The sequence below is a fragment of the Euphorbia lathyris genome, chromosome 2, assembly GCF_963576675.1.
Source record: "Euphorbia lathyris chromosome 2, ddEupLath1.1, whole genome shotgun sequence".
Lineage (NCBI taxonomy): Eukaryota > Viridiplantae > Streptophyta > Magnoliopsida > Malpighiales > Euphorbiaceae > Euphorbia > Euphorbia lathyris.
This window is the reverse complement of record NC_088911.1, coordinates 1215149-1232134: the sequence shown is the minus strand read 5'-3', so window position 1 is coordinate 1232134 and position 16986 is coordinate 1215149.

Below are 16986 nucleotides of genomic sequence, written 5' to 3'. Positions count from 1 at the left end.
CCACATATCTTTATTTTCTTTAGCAGCTTGACAACCAACGAACAAGTGATCTTCTTCATCTTGAGTCTCCTGACTGGCCGCAGCTTGCTGTTGCGGCTTGTTTCTGCAATCATTTTTGGTGTGACCGAATTTGTGACAATAATTGCATTTGGATTTTCCTTTCTTCCAGCAATTTTTCTCCAAGTGGTTGGTAAGTTGACATATGCCACAAGGAGGAAATTTTCCTTTCTTGTCTCCATCTTTGGATCTACAATTGTTTCCCGAATTTTGGCCTCCTTTTTCTTCAGATTTATTTTTGTGTCTGGACTGCAAAGCTCCCTCGGAATGAATTTCTGCTCGTTTGGAAATTCTTTCTTCATGAGCTTGTATAGTGCCTAGTACTTCGGTGACCGATGTTTGGGAAAGATCATTGGATTCAATAACGCTGACGACTGAATCAAATTTTTCAGTCAGTGTAATCAAGAGTTTTTGGATAACTCTTTGATCACTAATATCTTCTCCATAAGCTCGTAGCTGGTTCACAACTTCATTAACTCTTGACGAGTAGATTTTGTTACCTTCGCCATCTTTCATTTTAAGGTTCTCGAAATCTCTCCGAAGAGTTTGGAGCTTGATGTTGCGAACTTTGACAGTCCCTTGAAATTCATCTCTCAATATTTCCCAAGCTTGTTTAGCCGTGGTGGCATTCATGATTCTTGGAAAAATTGAGTCTGCAACAGCATTGTGAATTTTTGCTAGTGCATCTGCATCCTTCCGAGTCAATTCCTTTTGCTGATCTGGAACCGGCTTGGCGGTGCTGGCTGATTTTGGAGTTGGTTCTGCTTCTGCTGATGGAGAATTTTGTGGAATTCCTTGTTCTACAATATCCCACAAATTCGAAGCACACAGTATCGTTCTGAATTTGATGCTCCAAAAATCATAATTTTCACCATTGAAAATTGGAACAACGAGTGTTGAGTTGGTGACTGCCATGAAGAGATAATATTTTCTGCTTGATTTGGTTATTGGGAGCAAAGGGAAATTTTTTGATTTAGCTGCTTGACCGACTAACCTCTGATACCACTTGTTGGAGGTATTGCGACTAATTTAGCGGAAGCAATTAATTAATCGAAGTGTAAAAAATAAAATTGAAGGAGAGTTAGGAAGAAATGTAAGTATAGTATTGGACTTAAAAATGAAAATGAGCTTAAATGAATTCCATAACATTCAATCGGATTACAAAAATGAAACAACCATATTTATAGAATCCTAAAAGTTGTGTAAACACACTCTAATGTGAATAAACATTTTATTCAACCATGCACTACTCTAATTTTAGCCAATTGATTGACTTGATACATGTGAATTGCTCAAAATAATTGAGCTAGAAATTATGACCATGCCATGCATTATGCCCACTACATATTTAATGCTTTTGACTTATCATTTTTGTTCAAATTCAATGTTTTTAATATCAATTAATAATGTATCCGACACATTTGAATGTGTTGGATATATATATATATATATATATATATATATATATATATATATATATATATATATATATATATATATATATATATATATATATATATTTTTTTTTTTAAACTTAATTTTTATTAATATTTATTCTAGGCGCAATAATCAATTTCATCAGATCCTCTCATGTGCTGGCTGTTGTCAGATGCAATTTTTAAATTCCCCTTACAGATATGTTTACAGCTGCTTTTGATAGGTTTTTACTGGTAAAATCTTGCCAATTTCAAAATTTATTGATACAAGCTTACTGGTGCAGTTCTGATATACAAAATCTGTCTGTTTTCCCATGTTTGATTTGCTTACATGCAATTCTTCAATCAAAATTTTTCTGGAGATGGACTATACAAGTATGATTCCTTGAAATATTATCCTAACAATAATGGTCTTCTGACTCTTTTGATTGCCAATTCATTATTGTAAATGCCAATGGCTCTTTTCTTATTGCAATTTATTGGATCATATTGGAGGAGTTTGGGTGACAGTGTATGTGAATTTAAAAAGCAGACAAACTACAGATTTCTTATTTGATAGGTATATTATTTGAGAGTTAAGAATATATTTTACATGCTATTTTTTATTATTAATGAGATGATTTGGTTATCTATAGTTTATGTTTTTAATTAAAAGTTTGGTGGTATTTAATTTATTTAAGAGTTGGATATATCTAATTTAAAAGTAACTCCTTCCAATCCAAATCATATATTAGCATCCTTTAATCCAAATGGTTATAAAAAAATTAATACGAGAATTTTTCTTCATTATATATATATATATATATATATATATAATCATTATACATTTTTAATAGGCTTAAAGCACTTTTTGGCTCCTGACCTATCCAAAATTTATGCATTTGGTCCCTGACCTATTATTTGGTCATATTGGGCTCCTAACTTATCAAATTAGATAAAATTCAACCCATATTGAATGAAAAATTAACTCTGTTGGAAAATTAACGGCAGTAACCAATACAAAAATGACACATGACACATAAATAAAATTAATTTTCACTCTATCCGAGCACTAGAAAAAGTTTTTAGGATTTTTTTACTATGTAAAATAGTTATTGTTATCATCTCCGATTGAAAATTAATTTTATTTATGTGTCATGTGTCGTTTTTGTATTGGTGACTACTGTTAATTTTCCAACAAAGTTAATTTTCCATTCAATATGGGTTGAATTTTATCTAATTTGATAGGTTAGGGGCCAAATATGATCAAATAATAGATCAGGGGTCAAATGCACAAATTTTGGATAGATCAGGGACCAAAAAGTGCTTTAAGCCTTTTTAATAAGACTTTTAATTATGTTTAATAATTTTAATGAGAGCATTTTTAATTATATGTTTTTATTGAGAGAATAATTATAAATATTTTTACTGAGAGGATTTTCACCATTATAAATTTTTTCATTGAGGTGCTTTTCAATCATTGTAAATATTTTTTATTGAAGATAAATGTGCAACCATTGGAAGCTAATGGTAAACGGATTTTTCCCGTTCATTAATACTATTACTAAGGGGAACTCTGCAACAGAGCAGCAAACGCTCAACGAAGTGCAGCGCCCTATCCTCAAACATCGTGCACCTCGTATAATCCCAGTTTGCTGGCAGCCACCACCTGCCTCCTCGATGAAAGTCAATACAGATGCCTCTGTAAATGGAAGTCCTGGAACTGCAGGCTGCGGCGGTGTCTACAGATCGGCGTCCGGAGAAGTCTCGGGGGCATTCTCCTACCATTTGGGCACAACATTTTCTTATGCCGCTGAACTCTCGGCTGCAATTATGGCAATTAACATAGCGTTTGATAGGGGATGGATGTGGCTATGGCACGAAAGCGACTCGACGTTTATGGTCCATGCACTGCGAAGTCGAACCAAAATGGTTCCGTGGTCCCTCAGACAAGACTGGTTAAGATGTCTAGAAAACTTGGACTTAATGTCAGTTGTGATCTCTCATATTTTCCGTGAAGGCAATCAAGTTGCGGATCTTTTAGCTAAATTTGGTAGAACAAATTCGGACTTTGTTTGGTGGACAGATATACCTTCCTTTTGTATCCCCGCTTTCTTTGTAACTTAGGAGGTTGGCAAATTTACAGATTTGCTTAGCTGGTTTCTTGTTTTGGCTCTCTTGTACTTTCTGGTTCTTTTTTAATAAATTGGTTTAGGGATTGGGTGCAGTGACCGGGGGTGCCAGCCTAGCTGGGATGTCTGTAATCTGCACTCCCTGATTGCTAGCCTTTTAATAAAAAAAACTAAGGATGTGATACAGATCTGGTTTTGGATGTGTTAGTTTTAATCGTAAAGTAACAAATATGTTCTTCTCTAGCTAAATTAGAAGGAGTGAATCCCAGGTTTCATGGACTAAATTCATAGGAATAGTGAAATCCTCATTGTTGAAGGTAAAAACCTTAACAAAGCTTCAATGAAGAAGATGATTAATTTTGTATTGATAAAAGTTAAATATTACAATGACAAAGAGATGCATTTATATCATCTAAAACCCTAAAACCAAATTACATAAAAGGCTAACATACATAATTAAGTAAAAAGTAAGGTTAGGGGTAAAATAGGGTAATAATAAGATGGTGGCATGGGTGTAAATAAAGGAGTGGTAGGGTTGTAATAAGGGAGTGGCAAAGTTATAAATAAGGAGTGGCAAGATTGTAAATAAGATGGAAGCTGGATCAGTACTCATTCTACGCGGAGCGTGCCCAAATCTACATGGGGCGTATGTTGGCTGCTGAGATCTTCTCCGGATCAGTATTCATTCTACACGGAGCGTGCCCAAATCTACGCGAGGCATAGTTTGGCTGATGAACTCTTCTCCGAGTCACATTCGTTCACGCGGAGCGTACTTTAATCCACGCGGAGCGTGTCTGAGCTGCTGGTGTGTTGTGTGGCACTGTTTTGGCCTTCTTACTCGCTTGTTGCTCGTGCTTGGTTCTTCCTTCGACTTCCTTCGTATGGACCCGATCCCAGAAGAAGATGCCCCGCATCATACACTCTTTCGTAAAAAGAACTTGACCCCAAGTTGCTTGCCACATATTGATGAGACATGTTCGTTGTGAATAGACCCAAGCCCTCAAATCGAACCAAGGTGTTGTTCGAGATGAATTCAAGGGTTCCACTCCAAATATTGCCGGACTCACCTTCTCCTCACGAGCCTTTCCCCATATCTCCACAAGCACCTTACCCTGGACTTCAGCTTCCGTGGTACTCATCTCCCAATCTCCACCAATATCGAAGGCCCTACCAACCTCGAATGGTATGTCTTGGAGAAACTTGTCAAACCACTTCCCAATAAATGAGTGGATGGTCTCCCCATCACAAACTTGAGGAATCAACACAATTTTCTTCCGCTCATGGCCTACCTCGAATGGAATGTCCCGACGACATGTATCAACCCAACTAGGATCAATCTCATAAGCACTCTTCAAAACCCCAACATGGTCTTGAGTCGAATATGTCCGACCTCAATATACCTCACGCCATCAACCCGGATGCTAGGCTCAACCTCCACTCGCTCATAGCCAACCTCAAATGACATGTCCCTGCGCCATATATCAACCCAAATTGGAGCGATCCCTTGAGTACTCTCCACAATCCAAACATGATTTTGACTTGAATATGCCCGGACTTTGCTATCACTCATTCCACTAACTCGGCTGTCATGCTCAATCGCTCATTGCTTATGGCCCACATCAAATGGAATGTCTCGGCGACACTTGTCAACTCATATCATAGTGAACCCAAGCACACACATAGTAGCTCCATCCTCACCTTGGGTTAATAACCTCGAAACTTCAAGACTTTCCACTTTACTAACTTGGCCATTACTCCCCACGTCTTGAATTTCGTCTATCTTCTCAACATCTCTCGGGTGGCTATTCCTATTCACCAAGGACTTCATAAGACCCACTCTCTTCACCACAAGAACGTTTCTCATTGACTCCTCATAGAGTTGAGGTTCCCTCAAATAGCATAATACATACCCCAACATATACATTTCAATAAAGCACAAGGTAATGAGTTCCGAGTTTACCAAGCCTTGACTTCCTTCCATCCTTTCTATGTTCCCCGGCAAGTCATTCCCCCTCAATGAACAAACACCAAAGCCCCCAACAAGATCACCCTTCATGGTTCCATCATAGGAAGGTTCTCCCTCAACATAAAGCTCACATTTTTCACAACAATATCACCTCTAATGGGCTCATCATAGGGAAGGTTATCCCTCAACATACACAACCAAGAGTCTAACACATATATTTCAACAAAACTCAAAAGAATAAGTTTAGATTTTACCAAGTAAGGGACTTGATTCTTTTGCATGGGGTATGTGCTAGGTGTCTCGGTGCTATCAATAGGCTTCATGGAGCAACCTTCATCCTTCTCTCTAGAGCTTAACTCACCATATTTAGAGCTAGGTGCACTATCTCCCAGATCCCAAGCTATGTCTCATGGTAGCTTCCTCAAAGGTGGAAGCCCTTTAGGAAACCCCTTAGGTGGTTCGTTGAAAGACATGTGCTTGTCACCCTCGGACATCGGCTCAACTTCCTCACTTCCAACTTTGCTATCCCCCTTCTCAACCTTATTCTCCTCTTTGTATTTAACCTCACTAGGAGAGTGGCTAGCTAACTCATCCATGGAACCCAAGTCAAGATGATTCAATATCTCACCCGTTCCACCAATGCACCTATTTACATTCAACTTGCGAGTTGGACAATCTTCCAAAGTGGTCTCCATTTTCTTACTAGGAGAACTCTTCAAAGGTGTAAGGACATATCAGATTCCCCCTTTGCATATGGTGTAGGCGTTGCTTCTTCCCGCGTGTGAGGCATCACAATCAAATTGACATGGCCTACCAAGTAGCACATCACAAGCACCCATCTCCACAACATCACACAATAGTGAAAGGAACTTTACACCAATGAGTAACTTGAAGCTTTTCCACCTCGTTGACCCAACCAAGGCGGTAAGGTCTAGGATGTGGCTCGGGAACCACCCCAAACTTGCTCATAGTGGACTGACTATTGATATTCACTTGGCTTCCTCCATCGTTCACCATCTCACACTTCTTCTCAAGAACTAAACATCGAGTTCTAAATAATCGATGACGTTGGCTAGGCTCCTCTCCACTAGGCATTGGCACCCTAGTCACCAAATACACATTGTGCTCATTGCCATCATCATCAACTCCATGAGTGTCTTCATCTTGGCTCAACTCAACACTTCTTATTAATCTCTTTGAGGAGAATGATGAAGTTAGATTATATGTGGAGATTGATGGCTATGAAGATGTGAGAGATGTTGGTGGTTCAACTTTAGTTGAGTGTAACATGTCATTTGGGTCGGGAAGCTATTCAAATGGGTTAGCCGGCTTGAACTATAGGGAGAAGTGGAAGGAAACAAGAGGTCATGGGAAAAGACAGATCGTGGATGAAGATGGAAATGAATTTGAATACAACCATGAAGAAGAGGGGTTAGAAAAGGAGATTGATAGAGAGGAGAACCAATCCGAGAATGAGCTAGAAAGAAATGGGGAACACGATTATTATGAAGGCAAATTCGAGGATGAGGGTAAAGAGAGAGAGAGCACGCTTCCGAAGATGAAATATGTGAGGATGGTGAACTTTGTCATAGTGCATATGAGTTTGATTATGATGAAGATGGTAGAGTTTACCATGGGGAGGATGAACGCCGAAGCATTGAGTGGAACCAATATGGGGCCACTCATGAGGAAGACGAAGATGGGGTCTACTATGATGAGAATGGGCGTCGGTATGTTGAGTGGGATCGACACAGGGCTCCTTATGAAGATAATGAAGGTAGATTCTATTGTGATGATGAGTTGGATGGTGTTGAACGGAACTACCATGAAGATATCTATGAGTATGATAGAGGTAGATTCCATCATGATGATGTCTTTAAGCATACATATGTGGCTATGCTTAAGAGGCATTTCATCAAACACTTGGAGAGTATCCTTCTCAACATGGGTTTCCTCAAAGTTGTCACATCTCAATCCCCATTCCTCCTCAATCACACATGCATTTAAATCCTCATCAACAATTTCATTAACAATAAATCCACATTGAGAACTTAAATCTACTTCAACACCACAAACAACCAAATCCTCACTAATAATAGACATACCCACAACTTCCACATCAAGAACTGAAAGCTTTGGATTTACCTCTTCAATGTGTAAAGGAGAAAAGATTGGTGATGGATCTTTAGGAGGGACCTCCATGGTTGGTTGGGAGCTATTTTGGCATTCTTGCTTGAGACTCTTTACGGATGCCGCAAGCTTCCTTGTTAGCTCGTTTATCACCCAAAAATCCTCCATATAACTCGCTTGATGCCTTCTCACCATGGCTTTTAGATTTTCCAACCCCTTGTTGAAGGCTTCTTCATATCTTTGAGATGAACTTGGTTGAACCATAGTCGAAAGAAGTCTCCATTCAAGGAAAACGATCGGCTATGATACCAACTCATACAGATCGGTTTTTGGACGTGTTAGTTTTAATCGTAAACTAACAAAGATCTTCTTCTCTAGCTAAACTAGAAGGAGTGAATCCCGGGTTTCATGGACTAAATCCATAGGAATAGTGAAATCCCCATTGTTGAAGGTAAAAACCTTAACAAAGCTTCAATGAAGAAGCTGATTAATTTTGTATTGATAAAAGTTAAATATTACAATGACAAAGATATGAATTTATATCATCTAAAACCCTAAAACCAAATTACATAAAAGGCTAACATACATAATTAAGTAAAGAGTAAGGTTAGGGGGTAAAATGGGGTAATAATAAGATGGTGGCATGGGTGTAAATAAATGAATGGTAGGGTTGTAATAAAGGAGTGTTAAATGTGTAAATAAGGAGTGACAGGATTGTAAATAAGAAGGAAGCTGGAGTAAGGAGCAAGTTCCTTAAAGTGAAGGTACGTGGAGCATGCCTAATTCTATGCGGGGCATAGGTTGGCTGTTGAGCTCTTCTCCGTATCAGTACCCATTCTACGCGGAGCGTGCCCAAATCTACGCGGGGCGTATGTTGGCTGCTGAGATCTTCTCCGGATCAGTACTCATTCTACACGGAGCGTGCCCAAATCTACGCGGGGCGTAGTTTGGCTGATGAACTCTTCTCCGGGTCACCTTCCTTCATGCGGAGCCTACTTTAATCCACGCGGAGCGTGTCTGAGCTGCTGGTGTGTTGTGTGGCACTTGTTTTGGCCTCCTTACTCGCTTGTTGCTCGTGTTTGGTTCTTGCTCCGATTTTCTTCGTACGGACCCGATCCCAAAAGGAGATGCCCCGCATGAGGGTGCATTAAAGAAATAGAATTTTTGCTCATTAAATACTATTAATGAGTGAAATTGGATTTATAGTGTTGGTTTTCTTGTCATTAAAATATTTTTTTTAGTGGATCTCAAGTAAACTTTGATTGGACTTACCAGGTGCTCTCGTGGGTTTACCCCTACATCCATGGGGAGTCCTCTCATGCTTGGGATAAACCATATGTGTGCAAATTCACTTTCATTATTATTTGGGTAAAGTCTAAAAAACCCGTCCTTTGCCTCCTAATAATACTATTCTCTTTCCGTCTGTAGACTAGCTAACACAACATTGGTGAAACATGTAAATCTGTGTTTTCGAATTTTGATTTATTTATCTTTCCAATAATTCCGCAGAATATACATTATAGCACCCACAATCAGTGTTCACTTAGAATGTGCTAAGCTAACACAAATTTTACTCTTAAACAAATCTTGAAAGCCATTTACTTCAAAGTTGTAGCTATTAAACAGTTGTTATATTACTTACCGCCTTGTAATGAAATGGAGTTACTAAGGGCTCAGCCTCTTAAGTCAAAGAAGAGAAGCAAATCACTGCTATTTGACTTGGACCTGTTCTAAAAAAAGTAGGTGCCCCTCGCATTTCAAAATTTGAGATACTAGCTCCGCCACATAGCGAGAGACTGCACAAACATATAAAGATACAATAAAAAGAACAAACAGATCATCTTAAATTTATTCATTTTTATGGAAATACAGTAATTTGTCGCCTAGCTAAAGCAATTGATGAACAATATTAACAAGCATTATACATAATTTTTTAAAGTATTGAATGTTTTTCCGAAGTGACGGATCCATCGGCAAAGAGGGTCCTGGATAATCAAACTCATCCAAACAACTGGCAGCTTGAATCACGCCACCAGCAGCCCCCCATTCTACATTATCAAAATCACCAATTTTGAAGGCTCTAACAGCTTCCACAATATCTGTTTCTGCGTATTCAAAAAAAAGTTAAGCAAGTTGAATATATTCCTTTGAAAAACTTGTCAGTTGTTTGATTAACAACTACTTGAATCATACTCTGTGTCTCCAAACATCTACCATGGGTAGTGTTTAAGAACATTTCACAAAGACCACGAAGATCAATTTCAGCTATGTGAGGAATTGATTTCAAATACTCAAAACAAAAGGAAGAATCCTCCATGTTTAAGCATATGTAATTTTGCTCCTCTTTTGATATCTTCACATTCCAAGTGACAGCTGATGAAGGGATGATCACTAAAAGTAACACACAAAACAAACTAATTAATGAGAGATTCATTTTTCTTTCTCCTCTTTTACTTGTGTTTCGAGATTATATAGAGAAGAAGTGATTGATTTTATAAATCTTAAAAATTAATTTTGGATTTGTTTTTAAATCCCTCTTGATTTTTTTACCATAGATAGAACTTAATTTCTGTCCTAAATATATTCTCTGATATTTCTGATATCATTGGGGATTTGTTTTAAGGAAATATAAACAGAAAGTAAATCTGATATTCTATAGCAGACCATTCCATTATGACATGTGTAATCTGTAGTTTTAGCAGTTATTCTGATATGTTGCCTTATGGAAGATTTAACCAGACTTGTATGGGACATATATCATTCCGAAACTCTACTTGAATCGATTATATGTTGCAATTGTTTTTGCACTTTTTCTGGAAATTCTCTTGGAGATGAAGGTGTTAAGTTCACTCCATTTCGTATATTTTATGTCTCTGTATGCTTCCTTGAAATATTATGCTAATAATAATGGTCATCAATGAAGTTTTAGATCAATGTAGCATAAGTTTTGGGGATCGTCCGACTCATAGCTTATCTTTCTATTCTAGAAAGATTTTCCTTAGCTTATCTATCTTTCTAAGTGATAGCATCTTAGAGAAAATTTTCAATTTTCATCGGAAAAAACACTGGTTATAACAACTTTTTCGAGCTCAAAGAAAGATTTGAGACCCTTCTTTGGCTGTGATTCACCTAGATTTCTCAGTAAGCAAGATTGCCTCACTATTTCATTATTGTAAATGCCAATGGCTCTTTTCTTATTGCAATTTACTGGATCATATTTGAGGAGTTTGGGTGACACTGTATGTGAATTTAAAAAGCAGTCCAACTACATATTTCTGATTTAATGGAAATGGAATTTATTTGAGAGTTAAATATATCTGATTATTAATGAGTTGATTTGCTTTGGAATTGGTTATTTATCACTTTAAGAGTTGAATTTGTCTAATTTAAAGTAACTCATTTAAATCCAAGTAATACATTTATTTAGATTAGCACCCTTTAATCCAAATGGTTATATACATTTTTTTTATGAGAGAATTGTAATCATATATTTTAATAAAAGGATTTTAAATAATGAGGGAGCTTTTAATCATATATTTTTTTTAGAATCATTGAGGGGAAATTTAACCATTATAAATAGTTTTTTTATTGAACTGATTTTTAATCATTGTAAATAATTTTTATTGGGGCTACATGCACAATCACTAGAAGTTAATTATGAACCGATTTATTGGGCTTATTAATACAATTACTAAGGAAGCTTTAAATAAGGTGAAATTCCGCTCATTAATACTAATACGAACATCCCATAAGTAGATGCTAGTTGTGTTCAACATCGCTCCTACAAAGAAGGCTTCCAATCAGAACACTAGCATGCTTCCCAATGAGGCGGACTATAGTAGGCATCATCTTAGTAGCAAATCTTTAAAGGAAAAAGCTTCACTTTAGAGGAAAGGCTTAAGTTCCATAGATTTATCCATCCTTTTCGGCTTTGCACCATGCTATACATAGACTCAATAATCTGAAACCCAATTTTTGATAACAAGCCATCCTTTGAGAAATTCCAAATGAAAGATTCATCCTATCCGAAGGTGAATCACACTGAATTTTCTGTATTGCATTTGTATGTAAATGCAAAAAGATGTCTGTTGCATTTAGTGACGTCATTTTGTTAAATGTGAATAGTTATGTTTTGTATGAATTGTAACTTTATGGTATGAAATGCAATGTCAAAAGGCATAATTAAGATCATGAACTTTATATGTTTTAAGGATCAAACCGCTGATCAATTATTTTTCCACATTGAGCCATTCATCATTGATTTTGTTATGAATTTGACCTTTATTTAACTTTTTCGTCGAGTTTAGGAGATGAGAAGATCGATTTGGCAATTCTAATATTGAAAATCACAAAATGGGAGAGAAGAAAATCGAGTTTGGAAGTTAATTTCTATAATTTCATTTTAGTTTTTAATTTTTATTTCTTTTAATCAAGGAATTCTTATTTTTATTTGCCCATGTGAACAAGCCGAATCGCCCCAACGATGTATGCAATCCAAACTCCACGAAAAAGTTAAATAAGGGTCTAATCTATAATAGAATCAATGATCAAGGGTTCAATATGGAAAAATAAATGGCCAAGAGCTTAATCTTTGAAACAGCTAAAGTTCAGGAGTTTAATTATGCTTTTTGCCTACATAAAGTCAAATGGCTAGAAAACAACACATTACTAATTTACTTGCATTTTAAATTTGTATTTTTAACTTTCTAAACATATAAAATTTTATGTATATTTTTACGAAAAGAGAAAATTTTCAATTTTTTTTTTTAACAATAGAATAAATCAATTTTAGATTCAAGACTCTTTTAATTAAATTACATATATATAATATGATACAGATTGAAAGCGATAAATGAAGGTTTTAATGGTAAACCAACAAAGAGGTTTTTCTCTAACTAAACTAGAAGGAGTGAATCCCAATAAACAAGGTATAAACCTTATGTTCTCAAAGAGAATGACATCCTTACAAAATTGGGGTTTAAATACATCCCCCTAAAGATAACAAAAGGACAAGGACTACCCCTACTAGGGTTACAATAAGGTTAATAATAAAAGGGTGAAATAGGTAATACGCCCCGACAATCAGTACAAAGGTACAGGTACAGAGTGTCAGGGTTGTTGGTGAATTCCTTCGAGAGGAAGTAAACCTGACGATCCGCCCAGGAATAGCTTGAGGATCCACCTCTCGTACGCCCCAATGATCCACCAGGATCCGTCTAGAATCCGATGCGCTTAGGATCCGCCGGTTCTAGCGAGGATGTCCGCATCATTCTCTCCTTCTTTGAAAGAGCTAGACGCTAGTGTGTTCTTGTCAAGCTCCAAAGGACCATCTGACTTCCACGGGTTAAGGTCACGAATGTTGAAAGCTGGTGACATTTTACCAAGCCAATTTGGTAGCGCGATATGCTAAGCATTGGCATTGACCTTCTTGGTGACTTTATAAGGCCCGTATTTCCTGGGCCGAAGCTTGCTGCTTGGGGTGCTCGCGACTCTCTCTTTGCCCAAATATACCATAACCTCATCCCCAACTTCAAACTGTAGGTCCCGGCGATGCTCATCCGCCTTCGCCTTTAATTTCTGGTTTCTCCCCTCAAGAGTCTCTTTCACCTCTTGGTGCATCTATACATAATCCTTGGCCAGCTGGTTGGCAGTTACGTTTCCTTTAGGAAGATGGGCTATATCAAGGATGTGATTCGGGGTCTTTGTGTACAGAGTCATTGTAGACGAACTCAACTTGGGCTAAAACCACATCCCACATCCTGGGCTTATCCCTACATTTACTGCGCAGTAAGTTTCCCAAAGTTCTATTGACCACCTCTGTCTGTCCGTCTGTTTGAGGGTGGGCGGTGGTACTAAACTTCAGAGACGTATCAAACAGAGTCCACAATGTTTGCCAGAAGTGACTTAGGAACTTCGTATCACGATCCGAGACAATGCTCTTATGTACACCGTGTAACCTGACAATCTCTTTGAAAAATAGCTTAGCAGTCGCTGAGGCGTCATTAGTCTTGCGGCATAGTATGAAGTGGGACATCTTTGAAAACCGATCAACCATGACAAAGATGGAATCCATGCCTCTCTGAGTTTTGGGTAACCCTAGGACAAAATCCATGGACAGATCCTCCCATATGGTTTCTGGTACAAGCAAGGGTAGCCGCAACCCAGCATTTGTAGTGCGTCCCTTGGCGTTCTAGTAGATATAGCATCGTTCTACTAAATAGGCAACATCTCTCCTCATCTTAGGCCAGAAATAACGGGAACTCACTGCTTCATATGTCTTGTCTCGCCCAAAATGCCCTCCTAGGGGTCCGCCACGTAGATCACGATCAACCTTCTCGCGGATGGAAGTGCAGGGTAAGCAAAGTTGGTTGCCCGTTATGAGATACTCATCCATCAGGTGATACACCCCATCCCCATGCTAGTGCTGACACTTTTCCCAGATACTTCCAAAATCAGGATCCGCCAAGTATTCTCCTCGGATGTGTTCGAAATAATCGGCCTCCAGGTTTACTGTCTTTATTAGTGATACCCTTCGACTCAAGGCATCCACCACCTTGTTCTGTTTTCCAGCCTTATGGATAAGCTTATAGGGGAACTTATCTATGAAGGCTGACCATCGGGCATGCATGGCGCTTCGAAGTTGCTTCTGACTTCCCAGATACTTGAGAGCTTGGTGGTCAGTGTATAGGATGAACTCTTTCCCCACCAAATAGTGTTCCCATACTTTTAACGCCCTTACTACAACATAAAATTCTTGATCATACTTGGCCCACTTTTTCCTTGCCTCATAGAGCTTCTCACTGAAATACACAATGGGCCTCTTTTCTTGCATTAGGACACCACCAATCTCAACTCCACTGGCATCATATTCAACCTCGAACAGTTTATCAAAATTTGGATACGCCAGCACTGGCGTTGTACTCAGCTTTTCCTTGATCAGGGTGAAGCTCTCCTCTTGAGCATCCGCCCACGCGAATACCTTTCCTTTCTTCAAACACTCCGTCAACGGGGCCACTATGGAACTGAAGTTCTTGATGAATCGTCGATAAAATGTTGCTAGCCCATGAAAACTCCTGATGTCCCCCACATTCCTCGGAGTAGGCCATTCTTGGATGGCCCTTATCTTCTCCCCATCAACTTGGATCCCATCACCACTAACCACGAACCCAAGGAAAACCAGGCTTTCCATGAAGAAATCACACTTCTTAGTATAGGCGTATAGCTGGTGTTTCCTTAACAGGTCAAACACTATCTGTAAATGCTCCACATGCTCCACCAAGGTCTCGCTATGAATCAGGATGTCATCAAAATACACAACTACAAATTTCCCAATCACCGGGCGAAGCACCTGATTCATCAGCCTCATGAAGGTACTAGGGGTATTAGTCATCCCGAAGGGCAGGACTAACCACTCATACAATCCATCTCTGGTCTTGAAGGCAGTCTTCCACTCATCCCCAGATCGAATTCGTATCTGATGATAACCGCTCCTGAGATCAATCTTGGAGAAGACTCGTGATCTGCGAAGTTGGTCTAGCATATCATCCAGCCTGCGAATAGGGAACTTATACTTGATAGTGATCTTGTTAATAGCCATGCTGTCCACACACATCCGCCAAGATCCATCCTTCTTGGGCGTAAGTAGGGCTGGGACGGCGCATGGACTCATACTTTCTCTAACGTATCCCATTTCAATGAGCTCTTCCACTTTCTGCCTCATGATGTCATTTTTCTTTGGACTCATTCTATAATGAGGGAGGCTTGGTAAACTAGCCCCGGGCACAAGATCGATATGATGTTGGATGTCCCTTGAAGGTGGTAACCCACTTGGCAATTCCTCAGGGAAAAGATCCGGATACTCGCCAAGTAGGCGGGTCACTTCATTCGGCATCTCCCGTTCATCCACTGGGAAGGCTTCATGATTCACCTTAACCATTACCACATACACCATCTGGCTCTCTTCACATTCGCTGACAAATGATTTGTGTGTAGGGCAGACTACCAAGGTAGACTTCTCATCGGCCTTTGGCTCTCTCACCATTGGCGTAAGTACGAAATTCACCCCATTCTTCACAAATGTGTAAGTGTTCTCTCTTCCTGCGTGGATGGCGTCGTTATCAAACTGCCAGGGTCGGCCCAACAATAGGTGGCAGGCGTCCATATCGACCACATCACAACAGACTTCATCACTATAATCACCAATCTCAATAGGTACCCTACATCTCTTGTTCACTCTAAGTTCACCCACGTTCTTGATCCATCCCACCCTATAGGGGTCGGAATGCGCCTCTGCCAATAACCCGAATTTCCGAACGGCGTTGCTACTCACAATGTTCTCATGGCTTCCACTATCTATTATCACATTGCATCGCCCACCTTTCACAAGACAACGGGTTCTGAATAGTCGGTGCCTCTGTTCTCCCCCTATCCGATTGGAGACTAACAATTGTCGTACCACATGAATGGCATATCTCTCTTCATCCTCCTCATCATCATCTTCTCCTAAGGGTTCACAAAACACTTCATCGCCTTCGTCATAGTCATCCTCATGCATCTCCACCATGTTAGCGCTCTTCCTCCTAGGACATTCGTTTGACCTATGGCCTGGCTCATTGCACCGAAAACATTTAAAAGGCGCTGGCCTCATGTACAGATTGTTGCTCTTAGGTGGTATAGGTGCTTCCTTGTACGGTCTAGTATCCCCGACAGATCCCCTTCCCACACTGTTGACCTTGGCCCCACTGGCACTCGCCACCTACTTACCTTTATCATAAGGCTTCATGTTATCTCTTCCTCCAAGCGTATACTCAGTAGTGGCGGATCTCCTGGATCTCCCGGTTAGTTGGGACTCAGCCTTGAGGGCTAAATTCCTGGCATCCTGTACCCGAACCACCATCTGTGTGCCAATACGATCCTGGATGTTGTATCTCAACCCTTCGAGATATCTAGAGGTCTTTTGGTTTTCAGTTTCTGACAAGTTAGCCCTTGCCGCCAGCCTCAAGAACTCTGAGGTATATTCATGAACACTTCGGGCCCCTTGAGAGCATCCCTGTAGAAGCTGTAAATATACTGCTCATAATCCGGCGGTAAGAACCGCTGCCTCAATATCGCCTTCATCCGTAGCCAAGATCTAATCGGATCTCTACCCCCTCTTCTCCTTTCTTCCCTCATCTGATCCCACCAAACTGATGCGCCATGATAAGGGTCAAAAACCCCTATCTTTGGGTACGGTTTTAGAATGGTTTTTAGCGTTATTTAGTTAATAAGCGAGCAATTCTCGCATTTA